Here is a 17,964-nt window from a genome sequence, read left to right as displayed (position 1 = left end):
TGAGAAAATTACGATTGTTTCATGACCTTTAAATTGTTATCAAAACGTTAAAACTCTTATCAGTTGCACATATATAGAGAACAGGAAAAAATAGTAAAGCTATTGTTTACTCAGTATTTTGGAATTTAAGGCACTAGAACCATTGAGAATTAAAGTGTTTTATTTGTCAAAAATATATCAAGAGTAGTTTGAACACTGCTTGCCTTCTTGTTGATATTACATGGGGAGCGAGGATCTCTCCTATGCCCTAGTAAATTGTCACACTCCTTCCTAAGACTGGATCAACTTTCAACATTTTATCCTTTGCACATTCATATTGGGAAATGGTTCCCAAAGTACCTTTAATGTGGAGGGTTTTTGGCCTGTATTACTTCTGGAACATCTTCATCCTTTTTGTCACAACCACTTTCCTTTTTTATGTTGATAAGTTTGCCTTCACTGAGTTCCGCTGGCAGCGTATCTAGAGCCTCTCAAATGCTGACAGTGTCAACATTCCCACTGTCAGCTATCTATTCTATAATTCTATTTATGTTTGATACAAATTTCACTTCCAGCAATGTCACTATAGGTTATTTGCTGTACAGTCATCTCTTTTCACCAATTCTCTCTTCTGATTATCCATTTTTGTAAAATGTCACGTGGATTTATCACTGGGCAACAGGATGGTAATACAACTACATACTTTTGCTCTCTATATATGTGAACTGAATAACAGATGCAGAGTGACCAATCACTGACAGACTGAAACAAGTGACATGATTGGTCACCAATCAGTGTATCTGTTATTTACATGGTGATTTGTGGACTGAAGAGCTAGCAACAAACTTTGTATTTGATGCAATGACTGAACTGAAATGAACTGTGGTAACTGAAATGTGAACGGTGATGGTGGAGGACTGGGTTATTTAACTAAACCATGGTAACCAGACATTGTGCATGTCAGAACTATGCAAAGTGAGGCCTGTCTGTCTACGATCCAGTTCAGCGCTGGTGAGTAAAATCTAGACGTGTCCATGCAACAGTCCTTCTCTTCTTTTCATACCTCCTCCTTCTACTCACGTTTTAGCCATTTCATTTCCATTAGTATTACTTCCAGAGAGTGATAAGGGAAATTTGCAGTGCATCCTAAATCAGTTTTATAATGGGTAGTTTTGGTTTAATATATTGACTAAAATGGGGTGGGGCAGGGAAGAGGGTTTAAATGTTTCTCAATCATATATTTCCTATCCTGTCTTGTATCCTGTAACCCTGAACTGCTGAATTAGCATGGCTGTAAAAACATTTTGTCATAAAGGACTTTTACTATAACAAATTGTGTCATTTGACACTTTTACTAATCAGAACTATCTTTTTATTCATTCATTCAGTAAATATGTGCTAAGCACTGTACCATATATCAGTAAATAAAAGAGGCAATAATCCTTGACTCTGTGGTGCTTACATTTTAGGTGGTAGTTGTAAGGGGTTGGAGCATGAGACAGTAATAAAGCCTCTTACAGTGTTACAATGCTGTCAAGTTATGACGAGGTTATACATGGAAAAATACAGATATTTAAGTGCAACTCTAAAACAAGGATAACAACCTTAACCAGATGATCAAAATTAATACCATTAATACAGTGATATTCTGGACATAATGTACGACACCCTAAGAAAGACAAAATATCATTATGTAATATTCTGGCCAGATATGTGTAATTTGAATCTAAACATGAGGAAACATCAGACAAATCCCGAGTAATGAATATTCTATACTAAAGGAAGTATTTTCCAAAAATGTCAATGTCATAAATGCTGATTTTTTTAAATTTCAATTTTAGGGCTTTTTATTGCCAAGATTTCTTAGTTTTACCAAAGGCTAATTATTCACATTTCTGTATCTGCAACAAGTTTTGGCTCTTAATTTGTTTATAAAATATCTTGTTAAGCATTCATTTTGATACTGTTTTGAGTACTTTCTTAGCTTAGATTGTCTAGAAAACAGACCCTGAACAAATTTGAGGACTAGCACATTATTGGATGGTTTGTAATCTGAGGACATTGAGAGTGAGGAAATAAGCAAATGAGGCAGAAAAGGAGGGAAATGAAGTTAATTAAGGGTGCATTACTGAGCTGGTCACTCACAAAGAGGTGCAGTGAGGATATCTCTAAGAAAGCCATACATGGAAAAGAGAGATTTGGGGCAAAGTTTAATTATTTTAATGCTTTATTTATTTTATACCACATTCGATCATTCAGTCCTTTACTGAGCACGTGCTGGCTCCCTATCAGAATACTCCTGAGAGTTTATCCCTAAATCACCTACTTCACAACCTTATGGGTATCTCTACATTTCATGTTGAGTTTTTCTGCAGAGCAATCTTTTTAAACTCAAATGATTTTCCACCTTCCTCTTTACTGAGAAGCCAGTGGGCAGTTGAAGTTCCATTTCTATATAGGAGAAGCTTAATGACTGAAAGAAGGTCTTAGAGCTCATGATCTACATAGAATGAAAACAAGTTTCTTGACTTCTCCTGAGTTAAGCCTTTATGATATTTACTTTGAAAACTGCTATAAATATTTTTTTTTAAAAAAACAAACTAGTGAATATAAGAAAAAAGAAAGACTCACAGGTATAGAGAACAAACTAGTAGTTTCCAATTAGGAGGGGGAAGGGGATAGGGAAAGGGGCTTAAGAGGTACAGACTACTGTGTATAAAATCAACAAGCTACAAGGATATACTGTACAACACATGGAATACAGCCAGTATTTTATAACAACTATAAATGGAGTGTAACAATATAGTGTCACTGTATTGTACACCTCAAACTTATGTAATATTTTAACTATACTGCAATAATAATTAATTAATTTTTGTTAAAGGTGGTGCAGCCATTATGGAAAATAGTATGGAGATTCCTTAAAAAACTAAAAATAGACTTACCATATGATCCAGCAATCCCACTCCTAGGCATATATCTGGAGGGAACTCTAATTTGAAAAGACACATGTACATCAATGTTCACAGCAGCACTATTTACAATAGCCAAGACAAGGAAACAACCTAAATGTCCATTGACAGAGGACTGGGTATATTTATAAAATGGAATACTACTCAGCCATAAAAATAGTAAAATAATACATTTTCAGCAACATGGATGGACCTAGAGATTGTCATTCTAAGTGAAGTAAGCCAGAAAGAGAAAGAAAAATACCATATGATAGCACTCATATGTGGAACCTAAAAAACAGACACAAATGATTTATTTACAAAACAAAAGCAGATTCACAGACATAGAAAACAAACTTATGATTGCCAGTGGGGAAAGGAATAAAATAGGAGTTTGAGACTTGTAGATACTAACAACTATATATAAAATAGATAAACAAGTTTCTACTGTATAGAACAGGGAACTATAGTATCTTGTAGTAACCTATAATGAAAAAGAATATGAAAACGAATATAGGTATATATACGTATGACTGAAACATTATGCTGTACACCAGAAATTGACACAGTGTTGTAAACAGACTATACTTCAATAAAGAGGAAAAAGAAAAATAAAACTGCTATAGACATATTCAGATGAAAGTAAAAACATAATTCTAAAGCTAAGTAGAATAGTGTGATGGTGTTAATATGTTTTGGGTACACCCTCTTCCCATTTCCCTCCATTGGTTAAAAAGGCTAGTTTTAAGCAAAACGGGAACATAGTGAAAGAAATTTTTTTTGCTATTCCTCCACTCTCTTCTTTTACCATGACTCTTCCCCTACCCCTAAAATGCACAAGTATCCTGAAAACTCATGCTGCTTCTTGCCTGTCTGTGGCCCCCACCCCCTAGCTTGCCTTTTTCAGATAGTGCCTTTTACTCTTACCTCCTGTACTAGTTTGATAGAGCTGTCATCACAAAATAACATGGACTGGGTAGCTTAAATGTCAGACATTTATTTTCTCACAGTTCTGGAGATTGGAAGTCCGAGAGCAAGATGCCCATAGGGTTCGTGTCTGGTGAGAGCTCTCCCCTTCGGTTGCTCACATGACCTTTCTTGGGTGAGTGCATGGGGTGGGGGTAGAGGGTGGAGAGCTGTTCCCTGGTATCTCTTCTATATGGACACTAATCCTATCAGATCAGAACCCCACCCTTCTGACCTCATATAACTGTACTTACTTCCTTAGAGTCCCCATCTCTGAGTACAAACACACCGGGAGTTCGGGCTTCAGCATGTGAATTTTGGAGGGACACAAATAATCAGTCCACAATGCTTCCCATCCTAAATCTTTCCTCAAACCTTACCTTCCCCTAGCATAACCCTTAGAGACTTGTTTTTTGCTTTCTATCATGATGAACTAATCTGGGTTCACAGGCTAGTTCTGCTTTTAAAGGGTGATCCCAAAGTAAAGTATTCAGATTCATCCCTTGGAGAATATCAGTTTGAAAAAGGCATTTGATTAACTCACTTAGCCATCAAGCACTGCTGTCCATGCTCAGCCCTCTGCCCAAGCATTTGCTATATGTGGCCCCAGGGACCCAGGTGTTTGGTGCCTAGACATCTTTTTTCCGATTCTGGCATATACTGATGGATTTTTTATTTATTTTATCGATGATATTCATAGAAGAAACTTCACATAAGAATGGGAACAAAGACATGGAAACTGTATATTCTAAATTCAGCTTTCAATTCCATAAATAATTTATGAATAATCCCAGAAAGAAAGTCTTATACTGAGGTGATTTGTGAAGACAGCTAGAATTTATTTATTATTTTGAAAGATATTGTGCCAATGACCAATTTCTTGCCTCTCGGCTCTAAATTCACCCTTCAGGAACCTTTCTCCCTTACAACCAGCATTATGTTAAACTTTATCTGTAGAGAATGTGGTGGGCGGGAGGGGATATGGGGTTGAACATCGCAGAAGGAACAGGGCTTCTCTTCCCGGTTCCTGATTGGTGCATACTGCTTTTTCTAGTTCCTGATGCACCATCTGTCAGTGGTGCAAGTCTGTGGGAAGGGACTTCAGGCTCTGCTCCAACTGCTCACAGTCCCTCAGCAACTTCGCAGATCCAGCCCATGTCCAGTGATCTCCCCAGCACAGTCCTTCCAATGCAGACACCATGTACTCTAAGCTTCATGTTCACAACAGGACCTCAACTCCCGCTAAGCCCAGCAGCCTTGGCTCACATGCACTGGGAAGGGAGAAGAGTTAGGATGCTCTCGCAGCAGACCAGGAAGGATGTAATGACATCTTTTAGCCAGGGCTACAGAAGTAGAGATGATGAGAAATGGCTGGTTGCAGATATAATGTGGAGTAAGAGCCAGTAAAACTTACTTATGGATTGAATGTGGGTTATGAACTAAAGTGAGAAATCAAGATATTTGTACCAAGCAATTGGATAAATGACAGAAGTACAATTTATTAAGATGGAAAAGATTTAGGAAGGTCCATATTTGGGAACTGAAGAAGGCAGATGGAAATCAAGTTTTCTATTTTAACTATGCTTACTTTGAAATACCTATTAGACATACAAGTAGAAAAATCAAGTAAGCAGATATAGTAGCATAAGAGCTCAAGAGAGAAAATAAGGTTGAATAAAATTAAGGTCATCAATGTATAGATGGTGATGGCTCTGGAGGAGATTACATAAAATCTGGATAGAGAATGGAGAGGAGAGGAAGGACAGAGGAGGGGAAGGAAGGCGAGGTGAGAGTGCTTTGGGTTAAACTACATGGAAGCTTTGGAGAAAGAATTAGCCATTGACTTCAGTAATAGTTCGTCATTGACGATCTTGGTAAGGAAGTTTTCAAAAGGACAAATATAAACAAAATCAGTTTAACGCCAGTACTAGCTCTAGTCCTCTGAAGGCTGCTTTTTTCAAGTCTTATTTATTAGACAGTATCTTCTTCTCCTTCACACCGACTATCTCATTGTTATAATAAAGCACTTGGTGCTGTGCCGTCCCTTTTTCACTTCAGCTATTGGCTTGTCAGCAAATTGGAAAGCACAGGCGGGAAGTGATGACATTTGAGACATTTTTATTTCCAGGCATTTATACCATCTATATTACCATTTGATTTCCAGGTTTTGCCCTGAAATTTTCCATTTTGCCTGAACATCGATTAAATGAAAATCAGCCTGGGAACTGTGAGGATGGATTGGGTCAGGGTCCCCACAGCAGAGATGTTCTTGGCTGGAAATGAGCTCGACCCATCACCGAGTTTCTCCCAACACTGAGCACACATTAACTGAGCTCCTTTCCTTGCTCTGTTTCTTCCCAATAGTTATCGCTACGTGACATTATGCTATATGAATTATTTCCTGGCCTGTTTCTTGCCTGTCCTACTTCACTCCCATGTAGAATAAAAGCTTTATAAAGTCACAGACTCTGCCTATTTTATTCACCCCTGCTGTATCTCCTACCCCTGGACCAGTGGCACATACTAGGTCCCCAGTTTTGTTGAACAAATGAACCTGTCTGAAATTAGCTTGGTTAAAACTGGAAAAATCACTTAACGCAAAAATTACTTCATTTCCTCCTCAAAATTAAGAAGAGTATATTACGTAATAAATACATACAATATACTTGTGTGTCAATACATGTTCTGACAAAGTTTTTTTTTAAAATAGTATGCACTTCAGAGAGTCATCAATTAACAGGTTACTCAAGCCTTTGCATTCTCTCTGTAGCTGGACAGTTTAGGAGGGAAATGTCTCTTCCATTAATACTTTCACCCTCAGTATGAGACCAGAAAAAGAGAATAAACATGCTATGGAAACAACTGAAGTTTAAATTTAGGGGTACCAAATTGGGAATGAGCTTCACAGACATCACAGATCCATGATACCCCCATTTGCATTCATTTATTCCCTCTCTCTGTTTCAGTCTCTGTCTCTCTGTCTCTCCATCTCTCTGTCTCTTTCTCTCATTCTGACTTCCCCTGGCCAACTAAAGCACCCACCCTATCCCTAATTTGCCTTAATCACACTATCTTTCTTACTTCAGAATATGCTTTTAGCAAATATGGTAATTTAAAAAATCTATTAAGCACATCAACCTATAGTTTGTTACACATGCTGTATTTTTCCCCCTGCATTCTACTTGCCTTTTAATTTTGTTTAATTGACTCCAGCACAGAGGTTAGAAATAAATGTTACCTCTTTTTTCTCTCTCTCTTTAGACACACGTGGATTAAACATCTCTTTAGATCAAGCACATTGCTGGGCACTGGAGACACAAAAATTAGCAAGATACAGTCTCTCCCTCAAGGGGCTGATTCTCCTGCCTGGATGACAGCAATGATGGTACTGATGCAGATAGAGTAAGCTTGTTTGTTTTTTCCTGAACCTTCCTTGTCTCCTGCTTTCAGGGGAAAGTAGAGGCCTGTTCACTTCTATCACTTCTCAAAGATAAACATCAGTATGTTTTCTAAATTTTATTATTACTTTATTATATAGTTTATATTAACTATGTATTTTGCAGACAGACATCTTCAAGGATTGACTACGTAACTTCTTTTTATAAAGATTCAGAATCTGACTGTAATTGGATTATAGTGGCCTGCTTTTAGTTTTTGGAACACTTCAAGCTTTCTCTTCTTCAAAACCTTGTTAATAATGCTCTTAGTATGTATGAGACTCTGCCTGGAATGCTCTTCTTTTGGCTCTGAAGCACAGTTAGTTCCTTCAATATGGGGCCACCGTAACTACCCTACATAACAGCCAATGCCACCACTATCCCCTATAATAAGACTCATTTGTTCCCTTTGTGATATTTAACACAATTTTTAGTCATTTCAGTTACTTGTTTTCATGTTGTTTCCCTCACTAAGACTGTGAGCCAAATCTTCTCTGTCTTGTCCACAGTTATATCCCCAATGCCTAGCATAGTGCCTGGCAAATAACAGTTGTTGAATAAGTATAAGTCAGATGACAGGATAAGGAGGGAAAGAGCAAAAGGGGAAGGGGAAGAGGAAGAGAGAAAGAGACTCTCCCGACCCTCAATCATTTTGCTCTTCTTCTGAACTCCTAAAGAGCCTACTATCTAGTAGTCTTCAAAACACTTTCCTTCTTTACTTCGTAAAGTAAATGTATTTCAATGATATATGTCCTTATACATGTTTAAGTTGATATCTAAAATTTTTCATCATAAGTTTAAACAAAGGCAAAGGATAAACATCCTATATATCATAAATATTAGCATTTAAAATATATCTGTAGGGGATACAGCTCAGTGGTAGAGCACGAGCTTAGCATTCACGAGGTCCTGGGTTCAATCCCTGGTACCCTCATTAAAATAAATAAATAAATAAACTAATTACCACTCCCCAAAATAAACCTATTACACAATATTCTTTGAAATGTATCCAGTAGAACTTAAATACAATAGAGACTTGATATCTACCACCATCCATTTAAAAAAGGCACAAAGATCTAGGCATACCACTCACAGACATCAGACAGAAAGTGGTATAGAGGTCCTCCCCAGGACATGTACAAGAACATTCACAGCAACTTAATCCATAATGACCAAAAGATGAAGAAAAACCAAGTTTCTGTTCCTCAGCAGTAGAATGGCGAAATAAATTATGGTACATAGCAACATACATACACTATATTATATAGCAGTGGTTCTCCAACTTTTTGGTCTCAGGATCCCTTTATACTCTTAAAACTTAATTGAGGATACCAAAGAATTTTTTATCTATCTGGGCATTTCTATCAATATTTGTCATATTAAAAATTAAAACAGAGATTTTTAGATTTTGCATGAATTTATTTTTAAAATAACAATCACAACAGGTACAAACCTTAAAGATATTATGCTAGTGAAACAAACCAGACACAAAAGGAAAAATATTGTATGATTCTACTTATAGGAGGTAACAAGAGTAGTCAAATTCATAGGGACAGAAAATAAAATGGTCATTGCCATAGGCCAGGGGGAGAGGCAAATGGAGAGCTATTGTTTAATGTTAAAGAGTTTCAGTTTGGGAAGATGAGAAAGTTCTGGAAAAGAATGATGGTGACAGTTGCACAACAATGTTACTGTACCTTAGGCCACTTAACTATACACCAAAAAATGGTTTAAATGGTAAATTTTGTTATGTATATTTTACTACAATTAAAAATAACAATAATAAATCCATTACATGTTAACATCATACTTTTATGATGACTGCATTTTCCAAACAAAAATATTAGTAAGAAGAAGCAGCATTATTTTACACTCTGCAAATCTCTTTAAAGTTTGGCTTAATAGAAAACAGCGAGATTCTAATATCTGCTTCTGTTTTCAATCTGTCACAATACGTTGTTTTGGTTCAAGTATATGAAGAAAATTTGGCCTCACAAAGATACACAGTGGAAAAGAGAAGGATTATTTTAATAGCCTTTTCAGAAAATTGTAAACAGTTTTCTTTAATACTACATCAAAACTTGATAAGTGGTAGTTTCTTAAAATATCGGCTGACCAAAATATTCCGAATATTGACACACTTCATTGTATATCAGAAAAATCACATTTGTTAGTAACACCACCAATCTCAACAGAAAAGTCATGAAGACATACATATACAGCAGAAGTCCTTTATGTGTGTGTACCTCTTATTTCATCACAAAGAGTATTAAGAAGACATGTACTAATCTCAGCAACTTATGAATAAAATGGAACTTCGTCAACCTGATAAAAGACTAGTAAACACTTATTTCTAATACCATAACTAATGATAAAAGACTAAATGTTTTCCCTTCAAAATCTGAAAACAAGGCTAAGATATCTGCTTTCATTGCTTCTACTCAATACTGTACACTGTCGCCAGTGTAATAAGAGAAGAAAAAGAAAGAAAAAGCATATAAACTGGGCAGGAAGAAATAAAACTGTCTTTATGTACCAATGTCATAATTATATACACTAAAAAATTTCAGAAATATCTACAGAAAACTTGCTAGAATGAAAAAGGGGGTTTAGCAAGTTCACAGGATATAATATCAATACATAAAAATATATGCAATTAACAACTGAAAATTGAAATGTAAAAAATATATAATTTTCAAAAAATATAAAATACTTAGGAATAAATCCAACAAAATTTGTATTCTGAAAACTGCAATATATTCATGAGAGAAATTTAAGAAGATGTAAATAGATATGCCATGTTCATAGATTTAAAGATTTAGTATTGTAAGGTGGCAATTATCCCCAAACAAGTCTATAGATTCAATGCACTGTCAATCAAAATCCCATTCTTTTTGTAGAAATTGACAAATTAATTTTCACATTTATATAGAAAAGCCAAGTATCCAGAATAACCAAATGAATTTCGATTTTTTCTTCTTAAGTTCTTTAAAGTAGGCATGATAGTTTAAAACAAAGGTTTAACACAAAGAGGCTGTCAACAGAGATCCTACAGACATTAGAAGAATAATAAGAAAACGCTATGAACAACATTATGCCAACAAATTCAACAACACAGATGAAAAACGCAAATTTCTTAAAATACACAATATACCAAAATAGACCCAAGGAAAAGCAGAAAATCTAAGTAGGCCTACATCTAATTGAATTTGTTATGAAAAACTTTCCCCAAAAGAAAACTCCAGAGCCAGATGGTTTCAATGGTGAAAATTCCAAATTTACACAAATGTTTTTCAGAAAAGACAGGAATGAACATCATCCACCTCATTTTATACGGTCAAGTGTTATGGGCTAAATCGTGACCCCCAGAAAATTCATATGTTGAAGTCCCAAACCTCAGTAGCTTAGAATATAACCATATTTGGAAATTAGGTCCTTAAAGAGGTGATTAAGTTAAAATGATACTGTTAAGAGTGGGGCTCTAATATGACTGTTGTCCCTAAAAGAAGAGAGTGACACCAGGGGCACATGCTTGCACAGAAAAGGCCATCTGAGGACCCAGAATGAAGGTGACCACCTGTATGCCAAGGAGAGAGGTCGCAGGAGAAATCAAACCTACCAACAACTTGATCTTAGACTTCTAGCCACCAGAACTGTGAGAAAAGAAATTTCTGTTGTTTGAGACACCCAGTCTGTGGTATTTTGTTACTGCAGATTTAGCAAACTAATACACCAAAATAAGCATAACACCAATATCTGACAAAGATGGTATAAAAAATTTACAGACCAATATCCTTCATGGATATAGAGGCAAAGTCCTTAATAAAACACTGGCAAGTCAATTCAATAGTACATAAAAAGAATAAAACGTCAAGACTAAGTAGGATTTATCTCAGGAGTACGAGATTAGTTTAAGACTTTTAAAAATCAATCAATATAATTCACTATAGTAACAGACTAAAGGATAAAACCCATAAGATCATTTCAATAGATACAGAAAAAGCATTTGACAATATCCAACATTTGTTTCTGATAAAAACTTTCAGCAATAGTATGGAACTTCCTCAAAGGAATAAATGGCCTCTACAACATAATTAATGGTGAAAGACTGAACTGTTTACAATGGGAAAAATGCAAACATGTCATTATAAGTATTTCTATTCAACACTGTACTAGAGGTCCTAGTCACTGTAAGAAAGAAAGAAAAAGAAATAAATAGCATTAAGATAAAAAAGGAAGCAGTAAAACTCTCCCTATTTGCAAATTATATAATTATTAATGTAAAAAATCCCAGAAGAACCAGAAAACAGTTAAGAGAACCTGTAAATAAAAGTAAACATTAAACATACATTTTATATGCTAACTGGAAACTATTGGAAAATGAAATTTTAAAAGCCATTTCATGTATAATAGCACCAAAAATAAAATAACAGATCTAACAAAAGATATTTACATTGGAAACTACAAAAACATAGTTGAAAGAAACCGAAGAATATCTAAATAAAAGAGAGATATACCATGTTCCTGGATGAGAGGATTCAAAATAGTTAACATAACAATTCTCCCCAAACTGTAGTATTAGTGAAAGTTTGGACATACAGATCAATGAAACTGAATACAAAGCCAAACAGACTGTGTGTGTGTGTGTGTGTGTGTGTGTGTGTGTGTGTGTGTACGGGGGGAGGGGAGAGAGAGAATGGGAGAGGGAGCGGGCATGCACAGGGAGTCGGGGAGTGTTTTGAGAAAAGTGCCAAGTTAATTCAATGGAGAAAAGGGAGAAAGAGCAGTCTTTCTGGTAAGTAGCACTGTAACAACTTGACACTGGGCATCCATATTTTTTATCAATCCTAAAGTCACACCATATGCCAAAAGTAACTTGAAATGGATCATAGTCCTAAATGTAAAATCTAAAACCACAAAATTTATAGAAAGGAATAGCACAGAAAATATTTGTGTCCTTAGATCAGGCAAAGAAATTTCAGAGAGACATAAACTAAACATCACTGCTTTTGCACCACCATAAAAACATCAAGGCACTGAAAAAGGCAAATAAATAAAACTCTAAATTATTATGAAAATAATTTGACTCATAGACATCCCCCCTAAAAATTCTCAGGTACCCCCTCCAGGAGTTCTCAGACCACATTTTGAGAATAGCTATTTTGCAACAATTAAAAAGAATGAACTCTGATGTACGCAACAATGAATGCGTCATACAGACATAATGTTGAACAAAAGAAGCCTGGCCGAAAGGGGAATATACCATATAATTGCTGACACAACTTCCAAGAACAGGCTACAGTACTCTATAGCATAAGAAGTCAAAATAACAGTTGTCTCTGGAGTCAGGGAAGGAGGAGATTAACTGAGAAAGGTCACGGTGGGGAGGGCACAACTTGTAACTTGATTTAGGTGGTGGCCTGTACATGTTACTATATGGCTGTTGTACCTCAATAAAAATATTAAAAGAAGCAATATAAACAAGTTCTTCTTTAACAGTGCTATGTCTTTCTTTTCCCCCTTGAACTTACATTTCGATTCCACTTCCTTACAGAATATTATTCTAATGAAATACAGTTCTATATTTTAAAGTCTTTTATTAAACATCCTCTAATACTTCTATGTAACAAAACCATATGCATATTCTCAAGCAGGTCAATCTTGGTGAATTCATAATGAAGCTAAGAATCTGGAAATACTAGTTTGAAGATAATGGACTAAAATAGTCATTTGGCATTTCATATCTTAATTGTTAAAGTACACTTCTATGTATGTATGTCTTATTTCATTATGCGGTTAGTTCCTTAAAGGCAAGGAAGCATCTTGAGTCTTCCATAGCAAAGGACCTAATATGCAGTGGGGGGGCTCTTGATTCATTTTCTCATTCATTCATGCAACAAAAATTTCTTTAGCATTTACATGTAAGGTACTTGCTAGGCCCTGGTTGTATCATGATAGGTAGGTGCAGGGCTCACTAAATTCCTGTTGACGATTGATAATTATCAGTTACATTTCAGAAACAATGTAATTCGCTTTTCTTCTGAACTCCAAGTGCAGGTGCACTACAGGTCTTATTAACCCTGTTGTAAAAATGGGGACACCAAGACACAGAGATTAATTAACTGACTTGCTAAGGGTAATGTACTTTGTCACGAGTTGAGTGAGGATTAAAACCCTTACAGGTTTTTTCCTGGACTGAGGTGTTAAGGGAATTCATTTAGATTGACTGCAGTTCATATTTCATTTAAATGCTCTCATTTCACTTGTGCTCCATCCACCTTCTCCGACTCATACTTTAGGACCTGCAGTCTGAACTAGTTTACTTCCACTTCAGACACTGTCAAGATAAATTAGACACTGAGGGCCCATGACACCATCTGAAGCAGAAGTGCTATTAGTGGAAAATATAAAAGCAGTTTTGATTTTAATATAGTGCTGCATGTTTTTGGAGAACCTGTTTTCTACTATAAATGAAATGAGAATAATAAACCTAGGTAAATTTTGAAAACATTTTTAAAAAAATTAAAATTTGATTTTACTATACATCCTCAGGCAAATAAAGCCAAAGGAAGGTAGGTAACAGTAAATATTTTTATCTCTGACAATGCATCTACAAACCACTCTGCTGAATAAGATCTGGCAGGCTCCTGACTGTGAGCAGAGATAGGGTAACAACTCTGATAATACATAAACTTGTATCAGATACAGCCTCCATTTGTGCTGTAATCATCCATCTATAGCCTAGTCTGTTCATTTGACAAGGCATGTTATTAATAAAGCCTGCTGCACCACAAGTGTCTTGCCCTACATGGTGTTTATATTGTTGGAAACTGTAATCACCTGAAACAATGGCCTCTGTGAAAAGATGTCATATGTTACGAGCTGTGTAAAGATCAAAATAAATTAGACTACTAATGGTAGCTGTGAAGGATTAAAACATGAGTTACGCTGCACAGAGTTAATGACTCGGCCTTGCTTTTAAGATTTATTTCCATTCTGGTCCCTGGGAGATAACCTAGAATTTCCTGCCAAGCCTCCTGGAGAGAAAAATTTCCCTCACCAGAATGTAAACTCATTGAAGGCAGGGAACTCTGACTTAATCCACAACGTCTCCTGAGCACGTAACTCAATACTTGGAAGAGAGTCAACATTTAATACTTATTAAATGAAAAAAAATGAATGAAAATGAGTATAGGAGAGAAATGGAACAAATTTCAGGTTCAAGCCATTATCAGAGTTCCTGCAAGCTGTGGCGTGGAAAAATACAGTGGAACCCCGCCTCCAGGAGATCGGTATTAATGGGGAGGGAGAGGGTAAAATGGAAGCAGTCTGAAGCCAAGTAGCTGAGGATACCATATGGCGCTAACATGTTGCTGAGCTAGATAGGAAAGTCCCGGGTACAGAACCCTGTAAGGAAAGAATAAAGCTTGTCTGTGGTCCCCACCTCCCCACCCCAACCTGATAGGATTTGGATTAATTCTTGCAGCTTTCAGATCCTGAGACAACTAAAGGGGCTTCAGATCTCCTCTAACCCCACTAATGGAGTGCTAGGTGGCATAGCCTCCACGTGACTGCCCGTGGTTCAGGAACCACTGTGAGGGTCTAGAACAAGAGCTCGATTGTAGGGAGGCAGACACAGGGAGGGCCAGGTTCTCAAATGGAGATGGATGACCTCTCAGCTGTGATAGTAAAGACAGAATATGGAGGAAGATTTAAAAATTTAGAAGTGATGAAGATACAGAAACATTTTGCAGTAGAGAAAAAGAAAAATGAAAAAATCTTTTGAGACCTAAGCCACAACCACTTTTACCTATTTTTTTTCTGGCAGAATTTGATGTTGTTTGGATTATATCCTCCTGCATGTTCATGGAAGGTGATTTCTCTCCTTAGCATGCAGGGTAGATTATGTTTGGCATCTTTCTACAAGTAATTAGGATGTGTGTGTGACACAAGTCTGCCCAGTGGGACACTAGAAGTTCTACTAGAGCCCTCTAGAAAGGGTTACCCTTTCTTTATTATGAAAAAGACAGAGACAGAGACAGAAGGAAGTGGGAGACAACATCCCCCTTCTTTGCTATATGCCTTTGACTGCATTTGATACTAAGAAATGCTGACGCCATGGTGCCGCCTTGAAAGAAGGCAGGAGAGATTACCATCATCTGAGGATGCCACAGCCGAAAGAAGATATCTACTTGGGTCCTCAGTGATATCCTGGAGTTAGATGATTAACCAGTAAAAGAACAACCTTCCTCCAAAGTTCTTATTTGACAGGATAACAAATTCCTTATTTTTCAAAAGCCACCTCTATTCTGGTTTTCTGTTGTTTGCACTTTTGTTGTTAACTTGATCTTTTCTAGTAAACATGAGAACATGTGTAATGCACATGAAATGTGGAACTTGAAAAGTCTGAAACAGACATTTCAACTTTTACCCATAGCCTCCATCTTCTCCTCCTTCCCCCATCCCTTCCCCACTCTGAGTGGACTCAAACAAGGGCCAGGAGACACAGGACTGGGTGCAAAAGGACCTCTCCCTTCTCAAGACTTAAGTCTTTGTTTCTGGCTCAAGCTCACTGTGTTCGACTCCTTCCCTGAGGACATGTTCTGTCCCAGAAAGCTTCTCAATCACTCCAGTAAACAGGCTTCTGGCACCTTTCCCATCAGTTCCACAGACAGACCCAGACGTGTCTGAACCTCGAGCCACAGCTTAGGCTCACTTGGGAGCTCCAACCACAGCACCATTCTGTATATATCTAGCAATTTGTTGTGGCCCCTGAGCAGAAATAGTCAGAGAATGAAAATGATGAAGACTTAGGGATGGGAACTGACCCAGGCATGAGATAAGGTCTGAGAACGCAGGAGTTAGTGGCTTTACCAGATAATATAGTTGACCCTTGAGCAATACTAGTTTGAACTCCACAGGTCCACTTATGCACGGATTTTTTCAACAGATATACATCACTCTTATGAAGACCATACAGTACCAAGCTTAGAATTATGCATCTACAGAGTTAGTGTCAATACATGTGTATTAAGTTTAACTTAAATGACCAGGTAGTAGGCTGAAGATCAAATGGCTTCCTTTTACAGACTCTTCTGTTCAGAGTCTTTAAAGCACCATCACCTACCCCACGAAAACAAAACCTTCGATGCTTTCACCTTGGTTATATAAGTTTATTTTCATGATACATTTGAGATTAAGAGTGGTAAGAATAGTTTAACTTACCAGAAAGAAACGAAGGCACAGAGAGATGCTCTGACTTGGCCAAGGTCCCAGAGGGCACCCGTGGCAGAACTAGGATGGTCTCTAAGCCCCTGGGGGCTCTCAAGCCATTGTTCTGATGTCCCTGTATGTAATTGTTTTGACAGCAATTTCCCTGGTTCTCTCTCACTAGCCTGCTAATCACGCATGTCAATCACATTCAGGAACGCCATGGGCCTAAGGGGTCAGCCACAGTCTCAGGAGGATGTAATTCAAAAGAGAAAACAAGGCACAATAGAGCACTTTCTCCTTCAAGCGTGTATGTCAGTTGTGGCCTCATCAGTCTGACAATGTGTGCAGGCGAGAATGTTGGGTTTTTCCCCTCAGACGGGGAAAGGATATATCAAGTGTTCTGACCACAACTGAAAACCAAGTGAGAAATCCAGCAGTTTTAGGTCCTCTCACTACAGAACACCCAAGGATATGGAACAAGTTCTCCATCCCATCTCTGAAGAATCAGGAGGGATATCCTCTTCCTCCTCAACGTCAGTCTCCGTAGCTTCCCTCCAGTCGGTTGAGCAGGCCTGACGGTGGTGGAGCCGTCGTGTAAACCTTGACACAGATGCTAATTACCCTTCTCCGACAGACCCCTTGGCCGCCTTTCCTCATTTCACTTTCACTTTAGAGAGCAGCACCACGGGGCCCAGGAGCCAGAGTCCAGGCCCAGACTTGGAGAACGGCCCCGAGGAGCAGCGCGCGTGCGGCCGGGAGGGCGGGGCGGGAAGGGGCGCGTGCGCGGGGGTAGGGATGTTCGTGTGAGGCGTGGCTTCTGGAATGTGCGTGAGCGCGGCCCCCGAGCACCGCCCGCGCGGCGCCGATTGGCCGGGGGCGCGCGGCGGGGGAAGCCCTTGGCTAATCTCCTGCCACTCAGCCCGGCCGACGTCGGCGCCGGGCCGCAGCGCCCCGCGCGGAAGGACAAATAGTCCCGGCGGCGGCGCCGCGCGCCCCTCCACGGCTCACCTCGCCCCGCCCGGGGCTGCCGGGGCCCAGAGGCCCGGGCAGCGGGGGAGGGGCGGCCTCCGCGTCTCCTCGACCCCCGCCCCCCTCTTCACGACCAGACGGGTGGATTGCGCTCCCTTGGGAAAAGTAATTGGATTCCGGGCTCCCTCCAGCCAGGATCAGCGGAAATCGGAGGCCGAGCCCGCAGTGGGAGGGGCGGGTGGGGAGAAGCCGCCGGGGAGGAAAACTTGGTGAAAGCACCACTATCCCCCGAAGTGCTGGCGTGCTGGTTTCTGTGCAGGCCGCGGTAGAAAGTTGAGTGGTAGGGAGGGATCAACCGACATTGCTCCGGGGCCGGTTTCCGCCTGGCGTGTGACTCTTGTACCCTCCAAGTTGTCATCGTTCTGAAATTCACCTGATTGCTAATCCTC

The 17,964-nt window shown here is 38.6% G+C and overlaps 1 protein-coding gene across 1 annotated transcript in view; it reads right to left on the bottom strand.

Moving 5' to 3' along the window:
* ZNF280D (zinc finger protein 280D) overlaps positions 1–17,257 on the bottom strand; it is a 248,542-nt gene extending 231,285 nt beyond the window's left edge. The window contains exon 1 of the mRNA XM_032481101.1: positions 16,559–17,257. The gene's annotated coding sequence lies outside the window, so the exon portion shown is untranslated. The remainder of the gene's footprint in view (positions 1–16,558) is intronic.
* Between the last annotated feature and the right edge of the window lie 707 nt (positions 17,258–17,964).

Source organism: Camelus ferus, chromosome 6 (assembly GCF_009834535.1).
Source record: "Camelus ferus isolate YT-003-E chromosome 6, BCGSAC_Cfer_1.0, whole genome shotgun sequence".
Lineage (NCBI taxonomy): Eukaryota > Metazoa > Chordata > Mammalia > Artiodactyla > Camelidae > Camelus > Camelus ferus.
The sequence above is the reverse complement of the archived record's forward strand: the minus strand, read 5'-3'. Positions and strand labels throughout refer to the sequence as shown.